The following is an 18,712-nucleotide window of genomic DNA, read 5'->3' as shown; positions in this document are numbered from 1 at the left end:
GCATCCAGCCTGAGAAACTCTGGGTTCAACCCAGAGACCCACCTTCTGGGAGCTAATCCTAGCGGGGGGAAGAGTCAAAAGGCAGAGCAGGGCTTCCCTTCTGGTCCAGAGGTTAAGACTCTGCCTGCCAACGCAGGGGACACGAGTTCGACTCCTGGTCTGGGAAGATCCCACACGCCACAGGGCAACTAAGCCCGTGTGTCACAACTACTGAGCCTGCGAGTCACGACTACTGAAGTCTGTGCACCTAGAGACTGCGCTCTGCAACCAGAGAGGCCACCGCAATTAGACGCTCATGCACTGCAACTAGAGAAAGCCAGTATGCAGCAGTGAAGACCCAGTGCAACCAACGATAAAATAAATAATAAACATTAAAAAGGGGGGGGGGTGCAGAGCAAGGCCCTGGACCCGAGGACGCTTGGAATGGAGCTACTGATGGCACCGAGAGCCCGAGAGCCGCCCCGCCGCCCAGCCACGGGGACTGGTAGGGAAACCGCGATGCAGTGCGTCGCTCTGATGCTCAGACAGAAGCCAACACGAGCAATCAGGGTGGCGCCAGCGGGGAACCCTTCTCAAAATAATGTCAAGCAAGCAGAAAAGAACAGAAAATATGATGCCCAGGTCTCCATGCAAACAGCACATGTGCAGCTGGGAAAGCAGTGGAGAGCTGAGAATATTTACAAATAGGAGCAAAGGTGGGTGAGGGATAGGATTTTCCTTCAAGCTGCTCTTAGGTCAAGTTTCTTTTTGACTGTTGTCTTAGACAACAGGTATATATCAACTGATGAGAGCGTGAAGGGTGAAAATATAAGGACTCTGGGTCCATTTAAGTACGGCTCTCAGCTCCCCCTGAGACTCACCAACAGTACAGCCCTTCTCTGAGCCTGGGATGGCTTTTATTTTGCAGATGAGGAAACTGAGGCCAGGGAAGTCACTTGGGGCAGCAAGGGGAAAACCTCTGGTCTGCCTCGCTCACTGGCCAGTGATCTTTCTGGGGCTCTGTCTGCCTGCCCCTGGGAAAGCCAGCGAGGCCCAGGGCTCCCTTTGCAGGGACACATTCAGATCCCTGTAGCAGGCCAGCCAGTCCATCCACAGTATTGTAAGTCTGTGCCTTTTCCCTGATTGTGTGTCTTTTTCAATTTGAGAGAGAGAGTGAGCAAAGACTGAGGAAGCCGAAGGGTCAAGCCCAGCTGACGAGGGAAGGGGCGGCGTGGAGAGGTGGGGGGTGCGCACAGGGGCTGGTGGAACACCACGGCTGATTGAAACTGCCAGCTGTGAAATCCCCAGCTCGGTGCTGATGAGGTGAGAGGCGGTCTGAGGCGGGGGCCCCCAGGCAGGAGGCTGGCGGACTGTCAGAGGAAATAACACACTGTGGGGCGGTGAGGGGGTGCTTGTCAGCTCGTCGAGACACCGGGAAGACGGCTGGGCGCACAATCCCAGGAGACTGCAGGGGCGTCGCCCGAGCTCAGCTCCTCGCTAGTGGGCCAGGATGACAGCGTCCCTGGGAGGCGAGGGGACGAGGCATCAGTGTGTTTCTAAGACACAGACATGCTACCCAACGGCCCCGTCAGGGCCGTGCCAGGCACGTCAGGCATGCCAGGCACCTCAGGGCCATGCCAGGCACGTGGTGAATGTTCCTTTTAGAGATGAGGAGACTGAGCACCAGAGCAGCAAAAAGACCTGCCCACGGTCACACAGTCAAGAGACCACAAAGTCAGGCAGCTGGGTCTTGGGTTCTCAGGTGAGGCCCCTGTGCCATGTGAGCCAAGCGAGAGGAGCCCAGACGTCCCCTCCCAGTTGTGCTTGGGTGACCTTGGCCCATGCCAACATCATGCAGAGAAGGCCCTCCAACCTTGACCTGCAGGGGCCCTCCTGGAGGACAGGGACGGTGTAGGTGCTGGGTCTTAGGGACGGGGAGCTCTGGGCTGGGACTAAGCAGCTCAGCAGAGGAAATGGGGACCTGAGGTGGGTCCGATCTGCATTATCATGATCATGAAAGTAGGCTCTGGAGCCAGGATGCCTGGGTTCAAATCCAAGCTCTCCCACCCACAGGCTGTGTGACCTTCAGCGAGTTACTCAACCTCTCTGATCCCCATGGGTAAGATGGAGGCAGCAGCGGCCCCTGCACAGGGCTGCTGTGAGCACAGAATGAGCGTGGCAGAGAGGAAAGGCCTGGCCAGCAGAGGCGTTACTATCTTTTAGTTCTGAGAGAACAAGCAGCAACCGGGTGGGTGTCCCTGCAGCACTGAGGTGGTCCGCCAAGGTCACACAGAGAATAAGGAGGCTGGAATGCAGGCCTCTGAAAGCTTTTCACCATCTGCAGAGGAGAAGCAGGGGGCAGAAAGCACGGGCAGCTTAAAGAGTGAGTTAGCTAGACAGCAAGAAGAGTCGAAGTTAGCTAGACAGCAAGGAGAGTCGAGAACAAGAAAACCATCCACAGACAGATGAGGCAGGTGGTTCCAGGGACCTGCCGCTACCCCCTCACTCTCCATCACACCCCTTGCCCTCTGGGCTCCACCCTCTGGGCTCCACCCTCCAATTTGCCTGGGGATGCACATCACGCTCTGGAGAAGGCGATGGCACTCCACTCCAGTACTCTTGCCTGGAGAATCCCATGGATGGAGGAGCCTGGTAGGCTGCAGTCCACGGGGTCGCTAGGAGTCAGACACGACCGAGAGACTTCACTTTTACTTTTCACTTTCATGCATTGGAGAAGGAAATGGCGACCCACTCCAGTGTTCTTGCCTGGAGAATCCCAGGGATGGGGGAACCTGGTGGGCTGCCATCTATGACTGAAGCGACTTAGCAGCAGCAACAGCAGCACATCACGCTCAGCAGAAACCTCCCAAGAAGACGGATTTGGGAAATTCAGAGTCTGTGTAATTAGCAATCAGCACACCTTTCCTGCTTCAGCTCAAAAACCAGGTAGTCCGCTGATTGCAGAGACCAAGTCATTAGGTGAAGTGGATGCGGCGGCCCCACCAGTTTTGGAGGCAGACAAAACAAGCCCATGCCAGAGACAGCTCGAGAGACACGGGAGGGGGGGCACCAGGAGAAGAGGGCATGAGGGAGGGCTGGGCCTTCTTCCACCTCCCCGACCAGCGATCGGTCAGGACTGCCGCTACACAAATGAGGTTGCGTTTTGAAGCCAAGGGTAAGCTTGTGGTCTTCTTGTGTTTTTCTCTTTAGGGACATGGGGCAGGAAGAAGCTGGAGGAAAAACTAGGTTACAAAACGACTTAGACAGTAAGATGTATACAGCAGAAACCCACTAACGAATAGCCCATGTCCATATTGCTCTGTAGCTGGAACACAGCGATGCGTGCCCGGTGGCTTCCGTCGCGTCTGACTCTTCGCGACCCTATGGACTGCAGCCCGCCAGGTTCCTCTGTCCATGGGGTTCTCCAGGCAAGAACACTGGAGTGGGTTGCCATTTCCTCCTCCAGGGCATCTTCCCGACCCAGGGATTGAACCTGCTTTAGCAGGCTGGTTCTTTGCCACTAGCACCACCTGGGAGTGATACATACACTGTAATAGACATAAAACACTAACATAAAGTACATATTCATTATATATATGTTGGTATGTATATATGCATATTACATATCATTCGTTCAATAAACATTTTTTGAGCATGAACTATGTGCCAGCACTGATCCAGGTGCAGGAGATATAGACAAAATCCTAACTTCTACAGAGCATCATTCTTCTAGGGCCCTAATCTACCTGTATTGCTGAGTCTAGAACAGAGCAGGCAACTCAAGATGTCTTAGGACTGAGTGATGGTGTTACTGCATGACTGTAAGAGGTGAGTCAAGGAGGGACAGGGTGCTACTCGTTTAGCTGTACACAACACACACCATGCATACAGACATCACCAGACCACGTGGTATGCATATGTGCTGGCCACCCTTGCATCATGTGAGAGACTCATCAACTCTTGTTAAACGCCCAAGCTGCTCCCCCTGGAACACGCTGTGTGGAGCTGCTCATGTAGGGAGCAGTTCATACAATAATTAGTGGCTGCAATTAACATCGTCTCCTCTTGTGAGGTTCAATTAGAGGCTAATATTTAAAACCATCGTTTGCTTCCTCTTCCCAGGGCATCTCCACCTTCATAGGCCCCTCTTCTGTCTGCAGACACACGGGACTCTCATATGTCACTTTCTGCGGCTCTGGAGGTTGCCTTGTTCACCTTCGGAGGTATCCCACAAGGCTTCCCAAAGTTAATTTTACCTAGTTTATAGCATGGGCTTCCCTGGTGACTCAGATGGTAAAGAATCCACCTGCAATACAGGAAACCTGGATTCGATCCCTGGGCTGAGAAGATCCCCTGGGGAAGGGCATGGAAACCCACTCTAGTATTCCTGGCTGGAGAATCCCGTGGACAGAGGAGCCTGGTGGGCTACAGTCCATGGGGTCACAGAGTTGGACATGACTGAGCGACTGAGCACAGCACAGCGCAGTTTATAGTATAGAGCAGACTATCTGGAAACATCCCCAAGCCCTGATGAGAAATCATCTCGTTATTCGGTTTTGATGTGCTAAAGACAAATAGAAACTTTATTTACAGAGCCTGGTGTTAAGAAAATTATACACACATACATAAGCTGTAGAAACATATACAAATGCATGTTTACATAATGCATGCATATAGTATATGAAAACATAAATATATAAAAATGTGTATATGTGTGAATGTGTGTGCACATGTGTATTTATAGATACACACACAAGTATTCCCAGTCTGACACACAGCATGTAGTTAACAAGTATCTGTGAATAAGTAATAAATGAACTCATTTATTTCTGTCTCTCACCTGGGCAGGCATGGTGCTAAGTGTCTGAAAAACCTTCTCTCACATCATCTTTATAAGAACCCTCGGAGTCATATACAATAGAAACCCATAAAAAGTAACCCGAGAATACTACCACAAAGTCCCAGCGGAATTACTGCCTCTGTGGGGTGAGGTGCGAGGAACCACAGTTTCACTTAAATTGTGCAAAGGTCGAGTGCCAGGGAGGGAGGGCCCCGTGGGTAGTGTCCTGGCGAGAGCTCCCAAGCCATGATGGCAATGGAGTGAGCACTGGCAGGAAGTGCTCAGTCCCACTCTGATAAAGAGCTGGGGCACCCCTTAGAAAACCCCAAATGACGCGTCAGATTCCCTTATTTAAGACTGAGGGTGGTGGTCCAGTGGTTCAGAATCCGCCTTCCAATGCAGGGGACGTAGGTTCGATCCCTGGTTGGGGAACTAAGCTCCCACCTGCCACTGGGCAACTAAGCCCATGTGCCACGACTAACGAAGCCCCGTGTACCACAGCTACTGAGCCCGCACGCTCTAGAGCCCACCCTCCGCAACAGGAGAGGCTCATGCAAGGCTGAAAAGGAGTCCAAGCTCCCCCTGGAAGCAGGCCTAGGGAGAAGCTGGTTGTCACTAGGCAATACTCTCTCTTCAAAACAGTCCTGCAAGTTTTTTTACTGTATTTTAATGATGCGACAGACACAGAGTGACTCGTCAGAGATCCCAAAGTCACCCAGCTGGACAGTGACGCACAGGTTCAAGCTCAGGCCTGCCTGTTTCCAAAGGGGCAGGAAATTATCTCACAAGCCGTCCCGTCCTTTTCTTCGCCTGCGGCAGGCACGTCTAATGCATCGCAGGCAACGTGGGGCCCGAGTCCACTCTCTGAACCGCCCAGCTAAGTGCTTCTCCCCAGGGCTGCCCTCTGCTCCATCTGCCAGCATCAACTGGAACTGCCAACCCTGCCAACACTTCAAATAACCTCAATCGTCCTGGAAACGCCTCCTGAATCCTCAAAAAAGAAACTTATTATTAGTTGGTTGGGGTAGGGGGTATTTCTCCTTGAAACTGATGGGTGCTCTATGGGACCGAGGGAAGCTGAAGCCCACCACACCTAGGAAGCCGCCCTGGTGGGCGGGGAGGGGGAGATGCCAACGCTACCACCGTGGGAGCAGCGGGAGAAGCACTGGCCTTAGGACAAGGTGAACCTAAAGCGCCGTGTGACTGCTCAAGAGCCACCAACCCTTTCTGACTTCCAGGCTCTCATTTGTAAAAATGACAGTATTATTCCACGATAAACAGTATTGCGAGGAACAAGTGAAATAGTGTAAAACTGCGTACAGCTCGTATACCTGATACCGTGGCTCGTACTTGATACGTAACAAACGCTCCCGTTTCCTTCTTTCCAAGTGAAGACTTTGAAAATATGAAACCTGCAGGGACTGTATAGTGAGGATAGCCTCATTTTTCAGAAAATGAATTCTATGAACATGATGCTTTTTTTGTTGAAGTCAGAAGGATTTAATGTAATGCCTCCAAGGAAGCCTGTATCAGTCAGGAAGATAGAAATCACTCTAGATCATTCAACCAGAGGAATTTAATATAGGGAATTGGTTTTCCAGGTGATGGGGAAGATGAGAAGCCAGAAGACATTAGCAACAGCAGGAAGGTACCGCTCACCCAGGGCTGGAAGGAAAAGGCAAGAAGTCAGGCAACGGCAGGGCTGCCCAGTGGGCGCTGCTGTCAGGGAGGAGGGTCCCTCACAGGACACGGGCTTACGGAGGCTGAGCTGCGGCCAGGCCTGCCCCCCTCCTCAAGGCAGTGTGAGAGAGGGAGAACACCTTGGTTCTTCTCCTCCTCTTCCCTTTCTATTGTCTGCCACTGCCTTCCACTGGCTGAACCTACCAGAAGGCAAGCCGGGAAAACAGCTTCCTGTGGTTCAGAGCAGAGAAGGGGCGAGAATGAATCTGAGAGGACACAGGAGAATTACCGGTACAGAGCACGAAAGCATCTGGGCTACATCCCAGGCTTCGTTATTAAAGACAGACGAGGGTGTTTTCAGTCTGTAAAAAAAAAAAAACTCATCCAACTGTATACTTTTGCGATTTGCACACTTCTCTACTTGCATATTTCAAGGACGACACTGCAATAAATCCAGAATTATGAGTGCCAAGTGTTACAACCAAATGCTAGATTACAACCTCCAGTCTGTGTTAGTTATTTATTGCTACATAACAAATTGCCTCAACACCTAGTCGTTCTGAAATATCAAATATCATTCATTATCTCTCATGGTTTTCTGTGGGCCAGGATTTCAGAGGTGGCTTATCTATGTGGTTCTGATTCATGGTCTAAGGGAGGATGAATAAGGCCCCTAAAGATGCCCACATCCTAATCCCCAAAACATGTGAATATGTTGGATCTGGATGGCAAGGGGAATTTTGCAGATGTCACTAAATCAAAAATCTTGAGATGAGGGATTATCCTGGATTCTGTGGATATTCTGGGTGGGCCCTAATTGTAACCAAAAGGGTCCTTATATAAGGGAGGCAAGGGGGATCCTTGGGGAAGAAAGCAGTGATGTAATGATGGAATCCCTGATCGGAGTGATGCAGACAGGAACCAAGAAATGCTGGCTGCCCCTACAAGCTGGAGGATGCAAGGAGCGGGTCATTCCCTGGGGCTTCTAGAAGGAGCTAGGCCTCTTTTCACCTTGACTTAAACCCCGTGAGACTCATTTTGGACTTCTGACCTTATCATTAACAGAGAATAAACGGTGTCATTTTAAAGCTATGAAGTTTGTAGTAATTTGCTGCAACGGTGATGAGAAACTCATACAGGTTTTATCATGATGTTCTAGTGAAGATGTCAGCCAGGGCTACGCTGGTCTGAAGACCTCCCTGAAGCTGGAGAGTCCTTCCCAAGAAAGTTCACCGACAAGGCTATCAGCTGGAGGCCTCAGCCATGAGGGCTCCGCTGAGCTGCTTGAGTGTCCGCATGATGTGGTGGCTGCTGGGTTTACCAGAGCAAGTGATCCAAGGGAGAGCAAGGCAAACACCCAAGACCTTTCAGAACCCAAAGGGACAATCTACTGGTCACACGAGCCAACTCTGACACAACATGGAGGAGGCTGAGACATCCCCTGTGGTTCAGCGGCTAAGACTCCACGCTCCCAGTGCAGGGGGCCCAGGTTCCATCCCTGCTCAGGGAACTAGATCCCGCATGCCACAGCTCAGAGTATGAGTACTGCACTAAAAAAAGGCCCTGCATGCTGCACCTAAAGACGCCATGTGCTGCAAAGAGGCTCAAAGGCCCCGTGTACCACAGCTAGGATCCGGTGCAGCCAAATAACACATAAACGCTTAAAAGAAAAAGATAGAGGAGGCTACACAGGGGTATGGACTCAGAGCTGGGGACCACTGAGAGCCCTCCCAGAAGCTGGTTCCCACAGCAACACGGACATTTCTTCACACATAGGCCTCATCTCGATTGACTCTCCCATTCTCAGAGGAAAACCCTGTAGGGATCCTGAAATTCTTCTCGGAACAGAGAAGAACAATCTATAAGAACAGAATCTTATAGATTCTGTTGTCTTCCCCCCTGCCCCAAGATCTGTAGAAATCCTAATCCCCAGTGGCTCAGAATGCAACTGGACATGGAGACAAGGTCTTCACAGAGGCAATTCAGTTAAAACGAGGTCATGAGAATGGGTCCCACCCAGTGGCTGTGTCCTGACAAGAGGAGGGAGATCTGGAAAAGGAGATGGTCACAAAGAAAGGGGAGATGAAGTGAACACTCAGAGGACGAGCACTGCATGGAGACAGAAGGTTGGAGGGACCCACTTAGCATCGTAGGAACATCAAAGGTTTCCAGCAAACTGCCAGGTCAAAGGCACGACACAGTCTCTCCTCTGGCACCTTCAGGGAAGCAAGGCCCTGTGAACATGCTAATTTCAGACTTCTCATGTCCAGGACGTGAGACAACATGCTGTTGTTTCACCAAGCTACCTGGTTTGTGGTACTGGGCTACGGCAAACCTAACAAACTAACGTTGTGGGATCTTTCTTTCTTTTTGTTTTTGAGACACAATTTCCTTTCTTTTCTGGTTCTAATAGGGTTCACTGAAGAGAATTTAGAAAATATATTAAAAAAAAAACAAAACTAAAAATTGCCCCTGGGACTTCCCTGGTAATCCAGTGGTTGAGATCCACTGCAGGGGGTGCAGGTTCAATCCGTGACCAAAATATAGAAGAAAAATGCCCTTAAGTCTGTTACCTGGGGGACAATCCTTCTTAATGACTGTGTTGCCATATTTCCATTCTGTGTTCACTTCTACAGGTGTGTACAGACACATCTATCTGATGTACAATTGGGTAAAAGAGTTTTATAGTAAAGGCAGAATGGAGTTACACAAGCAGGGGACCTTGGTGCCTGCCCACCCCCCAGCCACAAGCTGTCCATCAGGACCCTCCATCAGTCTCCAGGCAGAATAGAGCGTGGGGCTCTGGGCACCTGCTTGCCGTCTTCCCTTCCCTTCTCTTGTTTCTGGTTGATTGTTTTAAAATGCCCCCAGCTGTTGCCCAAGAGTCTTAATCGCTTTCTGGAAAGTTTGTATTTTAGGTGACATGGGCTGTTCACAATCCAGGAGATAGAGAGCCGGGCTGTAGACAGTCACAGGTGCACTCACTACGCACACCCAAGCAGCACGCTAACATCTGTGGACACGTCCATCACACAGCAGGGGCCCAGGCTGAGCTCAGGGCAGGATGCCACCTGGCCAAGGTTTCTGGGCCCCAGGGCAGCAGAAGCAGAAGCAGAACTTGAGCCGGTCCCACCCAGGTCGACTCACCATCAGCAAGCATTCCTCTCTCCTTTCTCTGTTCTCACACTTTGGATAAAGCCACTTTTCACCTAAACCCCAGCTGCAGCTACTTGAGTTATAACAGCGCCATGAGCTGGGGCTGCAATCTGAGAAGGGGGCTCTGTACTTGATTCTTTGGGTCCCATGTTTCCCCGACAGGTGGGGCATGGCAGGAGGCACAGTTTCCCTGGGAGGGCAGGGGACCCTCCCACACAGAAGGGGGATGTGGCTGAGGGTCTCTGGGGCTGGCAGGATGGGATGGGGGAGGGCAGCGTGATCAGGCTTGGAGACACCGGCAGGCAACTCTGCCGTGCGTCTTAGGGTCACAAGGTTTGCCAATAAAACTTCTCTAAAGTTCCGTACAGTTCTAACTGCTCAGCCCTCCCAGCCCTAGACGCACCCCCAGCCTCTGACTTCTCCTACAGCATCTTCAGGAAGGGGCACAGAACTGTCACCGGAGTCCCACCCTCTCGAGGCTGACACCCGGGGGGCCCTCACAAAGCCCGCTGCTGCAGACAGGCATCCTGACCTGGGCTGAACTCCAAACACCCTGCTCCCCACTTCCGAGAGCCACCCACCCACTGCCTCCTGAAAAAAGCCAACGAGTTTTGTCATTTTTTCTGCTCCAACGCAAATATGACATATCTGTGCCACCCGATTTTCCTGACAGACGAATAATTATATCAACGTAATTAAGTCTCAGATGGAGAAATTCTCTGTATGGAGTACACCGACACTGTGCTTCCCGCATCAGAGAGCCATTGTTCCAGGCAGTAATTATCAGGCCACCTTTGACATGTCTTATTTCAATTTAAATGGAAATGAAGCTCATAGATCTCCCCAGCCCACGACCCCACGTGACTGCAGAAATGGAGAGATCGGACTTTGAAACTTCTCAACCGGCCTCTGGGATTTCCATCCAAAGACGTTGAAGTGTGAGAACGACTTATTACTATGTATCCCCAGGCCCTCCTCTGAGCCTCAAGAATCTCATCAACACAGTGGGCTGGTCTCTGCTTCCTTCCCCTGCTCTCCATCCCCTCGTAAATTCAGTGTCCATCACCATCTCCTGAGGCTTCTCATCGTCTTAAACTGGCTCTTCTTTCTTCAGTCCAGCCCCCTCGCCAATCCATATTCCACACAGCATCTAGGGGAGAATCTTTTTTAATCTGATCAAGTCCTCTCCTGCTTAAGAGCCTCAGTGCTTCTTCACTTCCCCCAGTCCAGACTGTGCAGTTGAGCCGAGCAAGCCTTCCAGAGTCTTTCTCTCAACCCACCTTCCAAGGTTCCTCTCCTTTCAATGCCCACGCTCTGCACCCACACACCAGTAATCACCACAGTCGTCACCAGCACCCAGTCGTGCTGTGCCCTTTCACACCTCTGTGCCTTCACACCTGCCATTCCTCCACCTGGAATGTGCTGCTCTGCTCTGACAAGCGAACTCCTATTCATCCTTCAAGACCCATTCCACAGCCACCTCTTCTGGATGACCTCTCTGGCTCTCCTTGGTAGAATCAGTCACTTTCATCTCTGGGCACTGGGACAAGTCCCTGGGTTAAACACACACCCCACAAGACTGTAATAAATTTCTAATTTCCTGTTATATTGAGCTCCTTTGAGTAGGGCTGTACTCAGCCTAATATCCCAAATGCCTAAAGCAGTACCTGGAGCTTAGAAGCCATCCCATAAATGCTTCAGCTTTGAATTCTCCCAGCTCTACGCTGACAGTGGGGCAGTAGGCAGTCTTATCACCGTGGGTCCTCAACTGACACAAACAAGCGCTTGCTACCCAGCCCCACCGCTTCTAGCATGACTGTGGGCGGTCTGTCCCCCACCTCCCTGACCCTCAGTCTCCTCATCTGTGAAGTGGGAGTGCTGACTGCATCGCCGCGCTGTAGGTCTAGCTGAGGATTCATAGATGGAAGTGCTTGAAACGTTGCATAAAACATAGAAAGTTTTATGCTCAATGAACATCATCCCTCTTTCCTGCTCATCATCCCTCTTTCCTGCTCATCATCCCTCTTTCCTGCTCTCAGACAGAACCATTACTGCCAGTGTGCCAACCCCTTAAGGGAAGTTCGGTCTCGTCCCTGTCAGCACCCAGAGGCGTCCAGAACATCCCAGGAGAGACCTGGCCAGGGACTGCCGACACTGCCTACAGATCCAGAAGTTGGAAGACAGGCTGGGAGTAAAGTCACCCAAGCCAACAGTCACCAAAACACAGGACCACATCCCACTAGCTGTGCCAGGCAGGCACGGCCTGCAAGGGTCAGCACAGGGGAGAGACTGAGCCCCACCCGGGCCTCGAGACCTGGCAACAGGCGCCGCCTCCGCACTGGCTCCCCAGGCACCAAAGAGCACACCCTCGAGTCTGCCCCCTCAACCTCATGGGAGGCGGCAATTCAGTTTCTGCCTGATCTTCCACACAGAGCACTGGAGGCTCGGCCCACGTTCAGGTGCTCTGTAAACTGAGAAGAGCTGGGTGCATCTGAAACGTTATCACACTGTTTCCTTCTTCAGATCTTTTTTCAGACGCATCTGACGGCTTCATCGTGACCAAAGCCCAGGGTGACATTCTCAACAAACCAAAATAGCATCACGAATGAACTGTGGTTGAGTGGGGAAAGCAATTCCCGCCCCTCTCCCTAGGTAAATCAACCCTCATCAATAGTCTTGTATTATTAGATACCGTCTCCCCAAGAATTGATCAGGAAGAACCTGGACCAGAGTTATTGGTATTGGCAATCAATGCTGGATTCTGGCCCTCCCTGGGCTTGGACCAGAGTCAATGCCGTCTGGCCGAGGAACAGATGGAGGTCGGGGAGCTACTGTCAGAGAAAACGGCATGGGCGATACAAACAGCAAAAGGCACAGATCAACCCCGGGCAGCCAGGCGTGACAATGACTGGAGCTTAACGTAGTCGTTTCTAGACTTGACTGACTTCCATCTGCTGAGGCAAGAGCATGTGACAGAGACCCCAACACCCTGGGCTCGATTCAGAGTAGAGGAAAGAGACCCAGACACCCTGGGCTCGATCCAGAGTAGGGGAAGGCTCCACCCGCCGACTGGGAAACGGACGTTTCTGTTATGATCCTCGCTGGTTCATGCCGCTTCTGTGGGACGCTTTCACATGCTGACTCCTCTAATGCAAGGGCACTGTGCGCTCTCCAGAGAGGGGCTCTGGATGGATTTGATTTTCTGGGCTGAAGGAGGCTGAGCTCAAGTGCAGGGTTTCTCGACATCAGTATTATTGTCGTCCGGGGCCACATGACTCTCTGTTGCGGGGGCAGGAGAGTGGTCCTGGGTGTTTCAGGATACTGAGAGACAGCATCCTTGGCCTCGGACCCGCTAGATGGACATAGCAGCGCACTGTCCCTAAGTTGTGCCAAACAAAAATGTCTCCAGATACTGCAAACACTCCACAAGGGGGCAAAATCGACCCCAGCTGAGGGCCAAGCTAAAGGCGTAACAGAGGGGAGAGACTTAAGAAGACATAGACTCCGGATGAGACAGATGTGGACTTGAATCCTGAACAAACCACTTCCCACTCGCTGTGTGACCTCATCCTAAAGACATAAAGCTCCCCAACTGGTGACTCCAGTGGCTCTGGAATAAGGAGAGGGTGTGATGCGCCGGCAGCCACACTCCCATGAGGTCCGTGCACCGCGGGCAGCAGCTGCATCACCATGCTGCCGGTCAGACATGCAGACCCTCAGGCCCTGCCCCAGATCTGCTGACTCTGGTTGGACATTTTAACAGCAGCCCTGGGTGATCCGTGGGCACTCGAGCTTTGAGAAAGACCGGCATTTCAACTGAGAGCACAGGTTTTGGCGCCTAAGAGACTGATTACATGTCCTGTCGCCAAGCCATCCAGCCGTGGGCAAGTCACTTCACCTCTTGCAAGCCTCTTTAAAATGTGTGAGAGAGAAAAAACACCACCTCGCTCATAGGGTTCGAAGTGCGGATTTAACGAGATGGGGCACGAGGTGGGCCACGGCGCAAACAGGCAGTACGTGTCAGTTCCTGGCCTCCCTGCCTCCCTCTGCCCAGACCGCGACAACAGCAAGCCCGGCTCCCAGCGGTGAGACGCAGAGACATGGAAGGAAGCTCCCTCTGTGCACTTCTGTGATCTTCCTTTTGATGGAATCTAATATTACAACAGCCACTTGGCCGCTCACGGTCCATTTATTCATTTATTGACCCAGCAGGAAGGAAACACAACCGCCGAGCTCTCTGCTGTCTCTTTTCCCTGCACATCTCAAGGTTACAGCCCAGTGGCACCAGCCTCTGGGACGAACAGACTCATTACCTCGCAGCGGTGCCCCGGGCTCTCGCAGGTCAGTCTGTCCTACCCTTGCAGGTGCTTAGGGTCATCTCCTGCTCGGCTCATGGGGCCAGGACTTCGGGAAGGCAGGTATGGGTCCAATGCCCTCTTACTGGTTTCCCTCAGTTTTTCTCCCGGCGCCAGGGAACATGTCAGCGGCAGCCCCTTGAAGCTCCTTCCTCCTCTCAATCCCTCTCTGGAGGCCAGATGCTGTCCTGGGAGACACGTGGTCTGAACCAGGCGAAATAGTCCTCAATGTGGGCCCAAGTCTGAGTGGGGCCCCTTAGAACCTCTAAAGTAGGTCTGTGAGTTTGCTGTGCAAATCCCAATACTTGATGAAACCCTTTCAACTTGTTTCAAACAAGGTGCAAACTCCGGCTCCCTGGGTCAAATCTGGCCTGTGCCTGTGTTTATAAATAAAGTTTTATTGGAACATGCATTGTTCATTGACTCATTCTCTGGCTGCTTTTGTGCTATAGCAGAGTGGAGTAGTTGTGACAAATATAGTAAGGCCTGCAAAAGTCTAAACTATTTACTACCTTGGCCTTTACAGAAAACATTTGCTGATGAGGTGCGACCTCTTGAAATCTGGGCACACTCTCAGGAAGAAGGGAACATCACGTTATTTCCTGAGTTCTTTTCCTTTTGTTTGCTGAGAAGTCACATCGGTCGTCTTTTTTTCCCCACCCAAGCAAGTAGCTCACAAAGGCTGGAGTCGGAAGGATTCCCCAAGTGTTTGTTTTTAAGCCTCCCTATAGCAGGATGCTGTGTGTCTAAACCACTGCCAAACTTTACTAACAGCATCGACCGTGTCACCTCCCACCAAAAGCGAACAGGAAGCCCGGCTCGGCTGCCCAGCTGGGTGGATGTCAGCTGTGGAAAACTGTCTGAACAAGGACAGATGGAGCTTGTTTCTGCCTTTCTTCTTCCATTTGAAAACTTTTTGGGAGGGAAGAGGAGAACGCTGTTAGGGAAATGAATGTGTTGCTTCTAATGATCTGAGTGGGAGTGTGCCAGGGGTGACATGCAGCAGGATGGGCTCCGTGTCATTTATTTGCAATGCAGGCAAGGCAACACTGGGCCAAGAACAGAATCCCAATGAGACTGGTGCCCAGGACACTGAGCACAGATAAGGAGGCGTCTACGGACCCCAGGTCACAAGGGGGACGTAGCATGTCGGGGAGATAATTCCCAGAATTGTCCAACTGGGAAGGATTTAACCACTGCCGATGCTTATACCGCTGCTCGGAACCTCCGAGCCTGTCTGTTCTCCAAGGGGCTCTTCTGTGCTAGGTCTCCCCCTCATGGTGATGCTGGTGGTGGGGGTGAGAATGAGGATGGTGGTGGTGGTGGTGGGGATGGTGGTCATGGTGATGATGAGGTGGTGGTGGTGGTGATTTGATGATGATGGTGGGGGGTGGTGATTAGGATGACCATTAGGATGCTGATGGTGGTCACGGTGATGACGGAGGTGACAGTGATGATGACTGCTTGGTCTGAATGTCTGTCTGCACTTCATTCCTCCGTTGAAATCCTAACCCTCGAGGCGATGGTATTCGTAGGTGGGGCCTTTGGAGGTGGATTAGGTCATGACGATGGAGCCCACATGAATGGGATTAGATGGCAGAGAGAGTCCTCGACCTTTCCACCACTTGAGGACACAGCAAGAAGCACCAGCTATGAACCAGGAAGAGAACTCTCACAAGAGTGCGACCATGCTGGAGACCTGACCTTGGACTTCCCAACCTCTGGAACCATGAGTGCTAAGTTTCTGTTGTTTAGAAGCCACCCGGTCTGCAGTGTTTTGTCACAACAGCCAGAACAGATTAAGACAATGATGATGATGATGATGTGACACTGAGTTTGCTTTGTGCCTGGCGCTGATAAGCATTTAAATGCATTATCTCATTAAATCTTCCCTGAAAGGCTGTGAGGGGCTTGCACTAACTACCCCTATTTTGTAAGATGACAGAGACACAGAAGGTGAGTGTCTGGACCAGTCACACGACAGGAAGTGGCGGCACTGAGGTTTGCACCCAGTCTCCCGAGTTCTCTGCCACTTCTGTCAGGCTTTGGTCAGTGTGCATTGGTCAGTGTGCATTCTTCATGCCTGCAAGTGGAAGTGAAAAGTGAAAGTGAACTTGCTCAGTCATGTCTGACTCTTTGAGACCACATGGACTGTAGCCTACCAGGCTTCTCCATCCATCGGATTTTCCAGGCAAGAGTACTGGAGTGGGTTGCCATTTCCTTCTCCAGGGGATCTTCCCGACCCAGGGATCAAACCCAGGTCTCCTGCATTACAGACAGACACTTTACCCTCTGAGCCACCAGGGAAGATTTTTTTTATGCCTAGTATGTGCCAAGCCATGTTTGAGGGTTCAGTTCATTTGCTCAGTTGGGTCTGACTCTTTACGACCCCATGGATTGCAGCATGCCAGGCCTCCCTGTCCATCACCAACTCCCAGAGCTTGCTCAAACTCATACCCATTGAGTCAGTGATGCCACTAACCATCTTATCCTCTGTCGTCCCCTTCTCCTCCCGCCTTCAATCTTTCCCAGTGTCAGGGTCTTTTCCAGTGAGTCAGTTCTTCACATCAGGTGGCCAAAGTACTGGAGTTTCAGCTTCAGCATCAGTCCTTCCAATGAATTTTCAGGACTGATTTCCTTCAGGATGGACTGGTTGGATCTCCTAGCAGGCCAAGGGACTCTCAAGAGTCTTCTCCAACATCACAGTTGAAAGGCATCGATCTTTCGGCACTCAGCTTTCTTTATGGTCCAACTCTCACATCCATACATGACTACTGGAAAAACCATAGCCTTGACTACGGAGCTTTATTGGCAAAGTAATGTCTCTGGTTTTTAATATGTTGTCTAGGTTGGTCATACTTTTTCTTCCAAGAATCAAGCATCTTTTAATCTCATGTACAAGGGTAAAGGTAAGCAAAATTTCTTTTTTTCTGTAAAGGACCAGTTCATTAGAATAAGTGATAAATTCCCTTTTGCTTAAGCCAATTTGAGGTTTGTTTCTCCCGCTTAAAACCAAAAGAGCTCTAACTTAGACCAGTTCAGTCATCCATTTTTATTCATCTACACTTGCAATTCCAAATCAGCCAATTTTTCTTTACCACTGCTTGCTTTATCCTCAAGTTCTGAGATCTTCTTCTACTTTCCCGCTGTTTCAGTTCAGCCAAAGAAGAAAAAGGAAATCACTAGAAAGAGATGAATTATCTTTCAAACCAAATTATAGTTTGGAAATGAATTTAAAACATTAAGAGTCTGACTGGGAGCTCCCTGGGATCACTATCTCCTGTAAGAGTCTGACTGGGGCTCCCTGGGATCACTGTCTCCTGTAAGAGTCTGACTGGGGCTCCCTGGGATCACTATCTCCTGAAGATGTTCAACTGGGACAGTGACTGTGCTGTTTTGGTTGTGAAGACTGACCTTCCCAAGCCTCTCTGACATGCAATTAAGTGTGGCTTAACCTCATCTAAACAATTTCAATTGGATTTATTTTAATAACTTAATATACACCTGTACCATTCAACCAATATCTCCTGCCTCCTCACCTTTTATAAAGTAATTAACTTTGGGGAGTTAAGTTATTCTAATTTCCAGCAAGTCTAAAGTGACAAGAGTTCAACTGCTGAAGTCTCTGGGGACGAGATTAGTATTTGCTCTTCAGTTTGCCATCTCCAGACTCCACACGTTGTGTGTAATTGGTATTAGCAACTTTAAATTCTGATTAATTACTGGAGAGCCTGTTTTTGATGCTGAAACAAAGCCATAAGTCAGGGAGTAATAGACCCAATTACTCCTAGGTAGGCTTCCCGTAATAGATTTTATTATCTAGATATCTCATCTCAGAGGCAGATGCAAAGAAACTCATTTCATTAGGTGATAACGTCTCTTGAATTGAAGTGCATTCACCACCTGGGATCAGGAGAGCTCAGGAAAATTCACATTTCAGAAATACATCTGGGGCTAGCGACACGAGGTTCTAAGTCCTTTTTAGGAACAAGTTTCTCTCGTATGGAAACCTGTATGTGGAGACAAGCAGGAGGGGCCCTCAGTGCTGGCAGGCCGGGTGACACAAAGGCCCACGTTTTCCCTGCCAGTTCTCTGAGAATATGGGAGGCCGTTCCTAGTGGGCAGAGACGTGGCACGCGAACAGGGAGTTTAGGAAATGTGTCAGGTTGTTTTGGATCACGCTGAGATAACGGGGCAGTAATTAGGAGAGCTATCTCCCTGTCAAGAGAGCTATAAAAGGTGTTATTTACACCCTGCTCATGGCTCCAAAGGGAGAAGGCAATGGCACCCCAGTCCAGTACTCTTGCCTGGAAAATCCCGTGGATGGAGGAGCCTGGTAGGCTGCAGTCCATGGGGTTGCGAAGAGTCGGATACGACTGAGCGACTTCACTTTCACTTTTCATTTTCATGCACTGGAGAAGGAAATGGCAACCCACTCCAGTGTTCTTGCCTGGAGAGTCTCAGAGACGGGGGTGCCTGGTGGGCTGCCATCTATGGGGTCGCACAGAGTCAGACACGACTGAAGCGACTTAGCAGCAGCAGCAGCATGGCCCCAAATGCCCTCCACGTGGAATGCCTTTTTAAATACTCCAGTTCCCAGCCAAAATAATTCATCTTTATGCTCTGAAATTCAGAGTCATTGGTGGGAGACAAACACTGAGAGCTTTCTAAAATCAAACCCTTAACTCTGGTTTGGTGGATG

General features: G+C 50.7%; 1 protein-coding gene across 6 annotated transcripts in view; it reads right to left on the bottom strand.

Moving 5' to 3' along the window:
• Nucleotides 1-18,712, bottom strand: part of MYO18B (myosin XVIIIB) — a 233,054-nt gene that overhangs the window by 36,043 nt on the left and 178,299 nt on the right. The window lies entirely within an intron of this gene.

The sequence above is a fragment of the Bos grunniens genome, chromosome 17 (genome assembly GCF_055505025.1).
Source record: "Bos grunniens cultivar Pamir isolate PY7600 chromosome 17, Bosgru_T2T1.0, whole genome shotgun sequence".
NCBI classification, from domain to species: Eukaryota; Metazoa; Chordata; class Mammalia; order Artiodactyla; family Bovidae; genus Bos; species Bos grunniens.
This window is presented reverse-complemented; position numbering and strand designations above follow the sequence as displayed.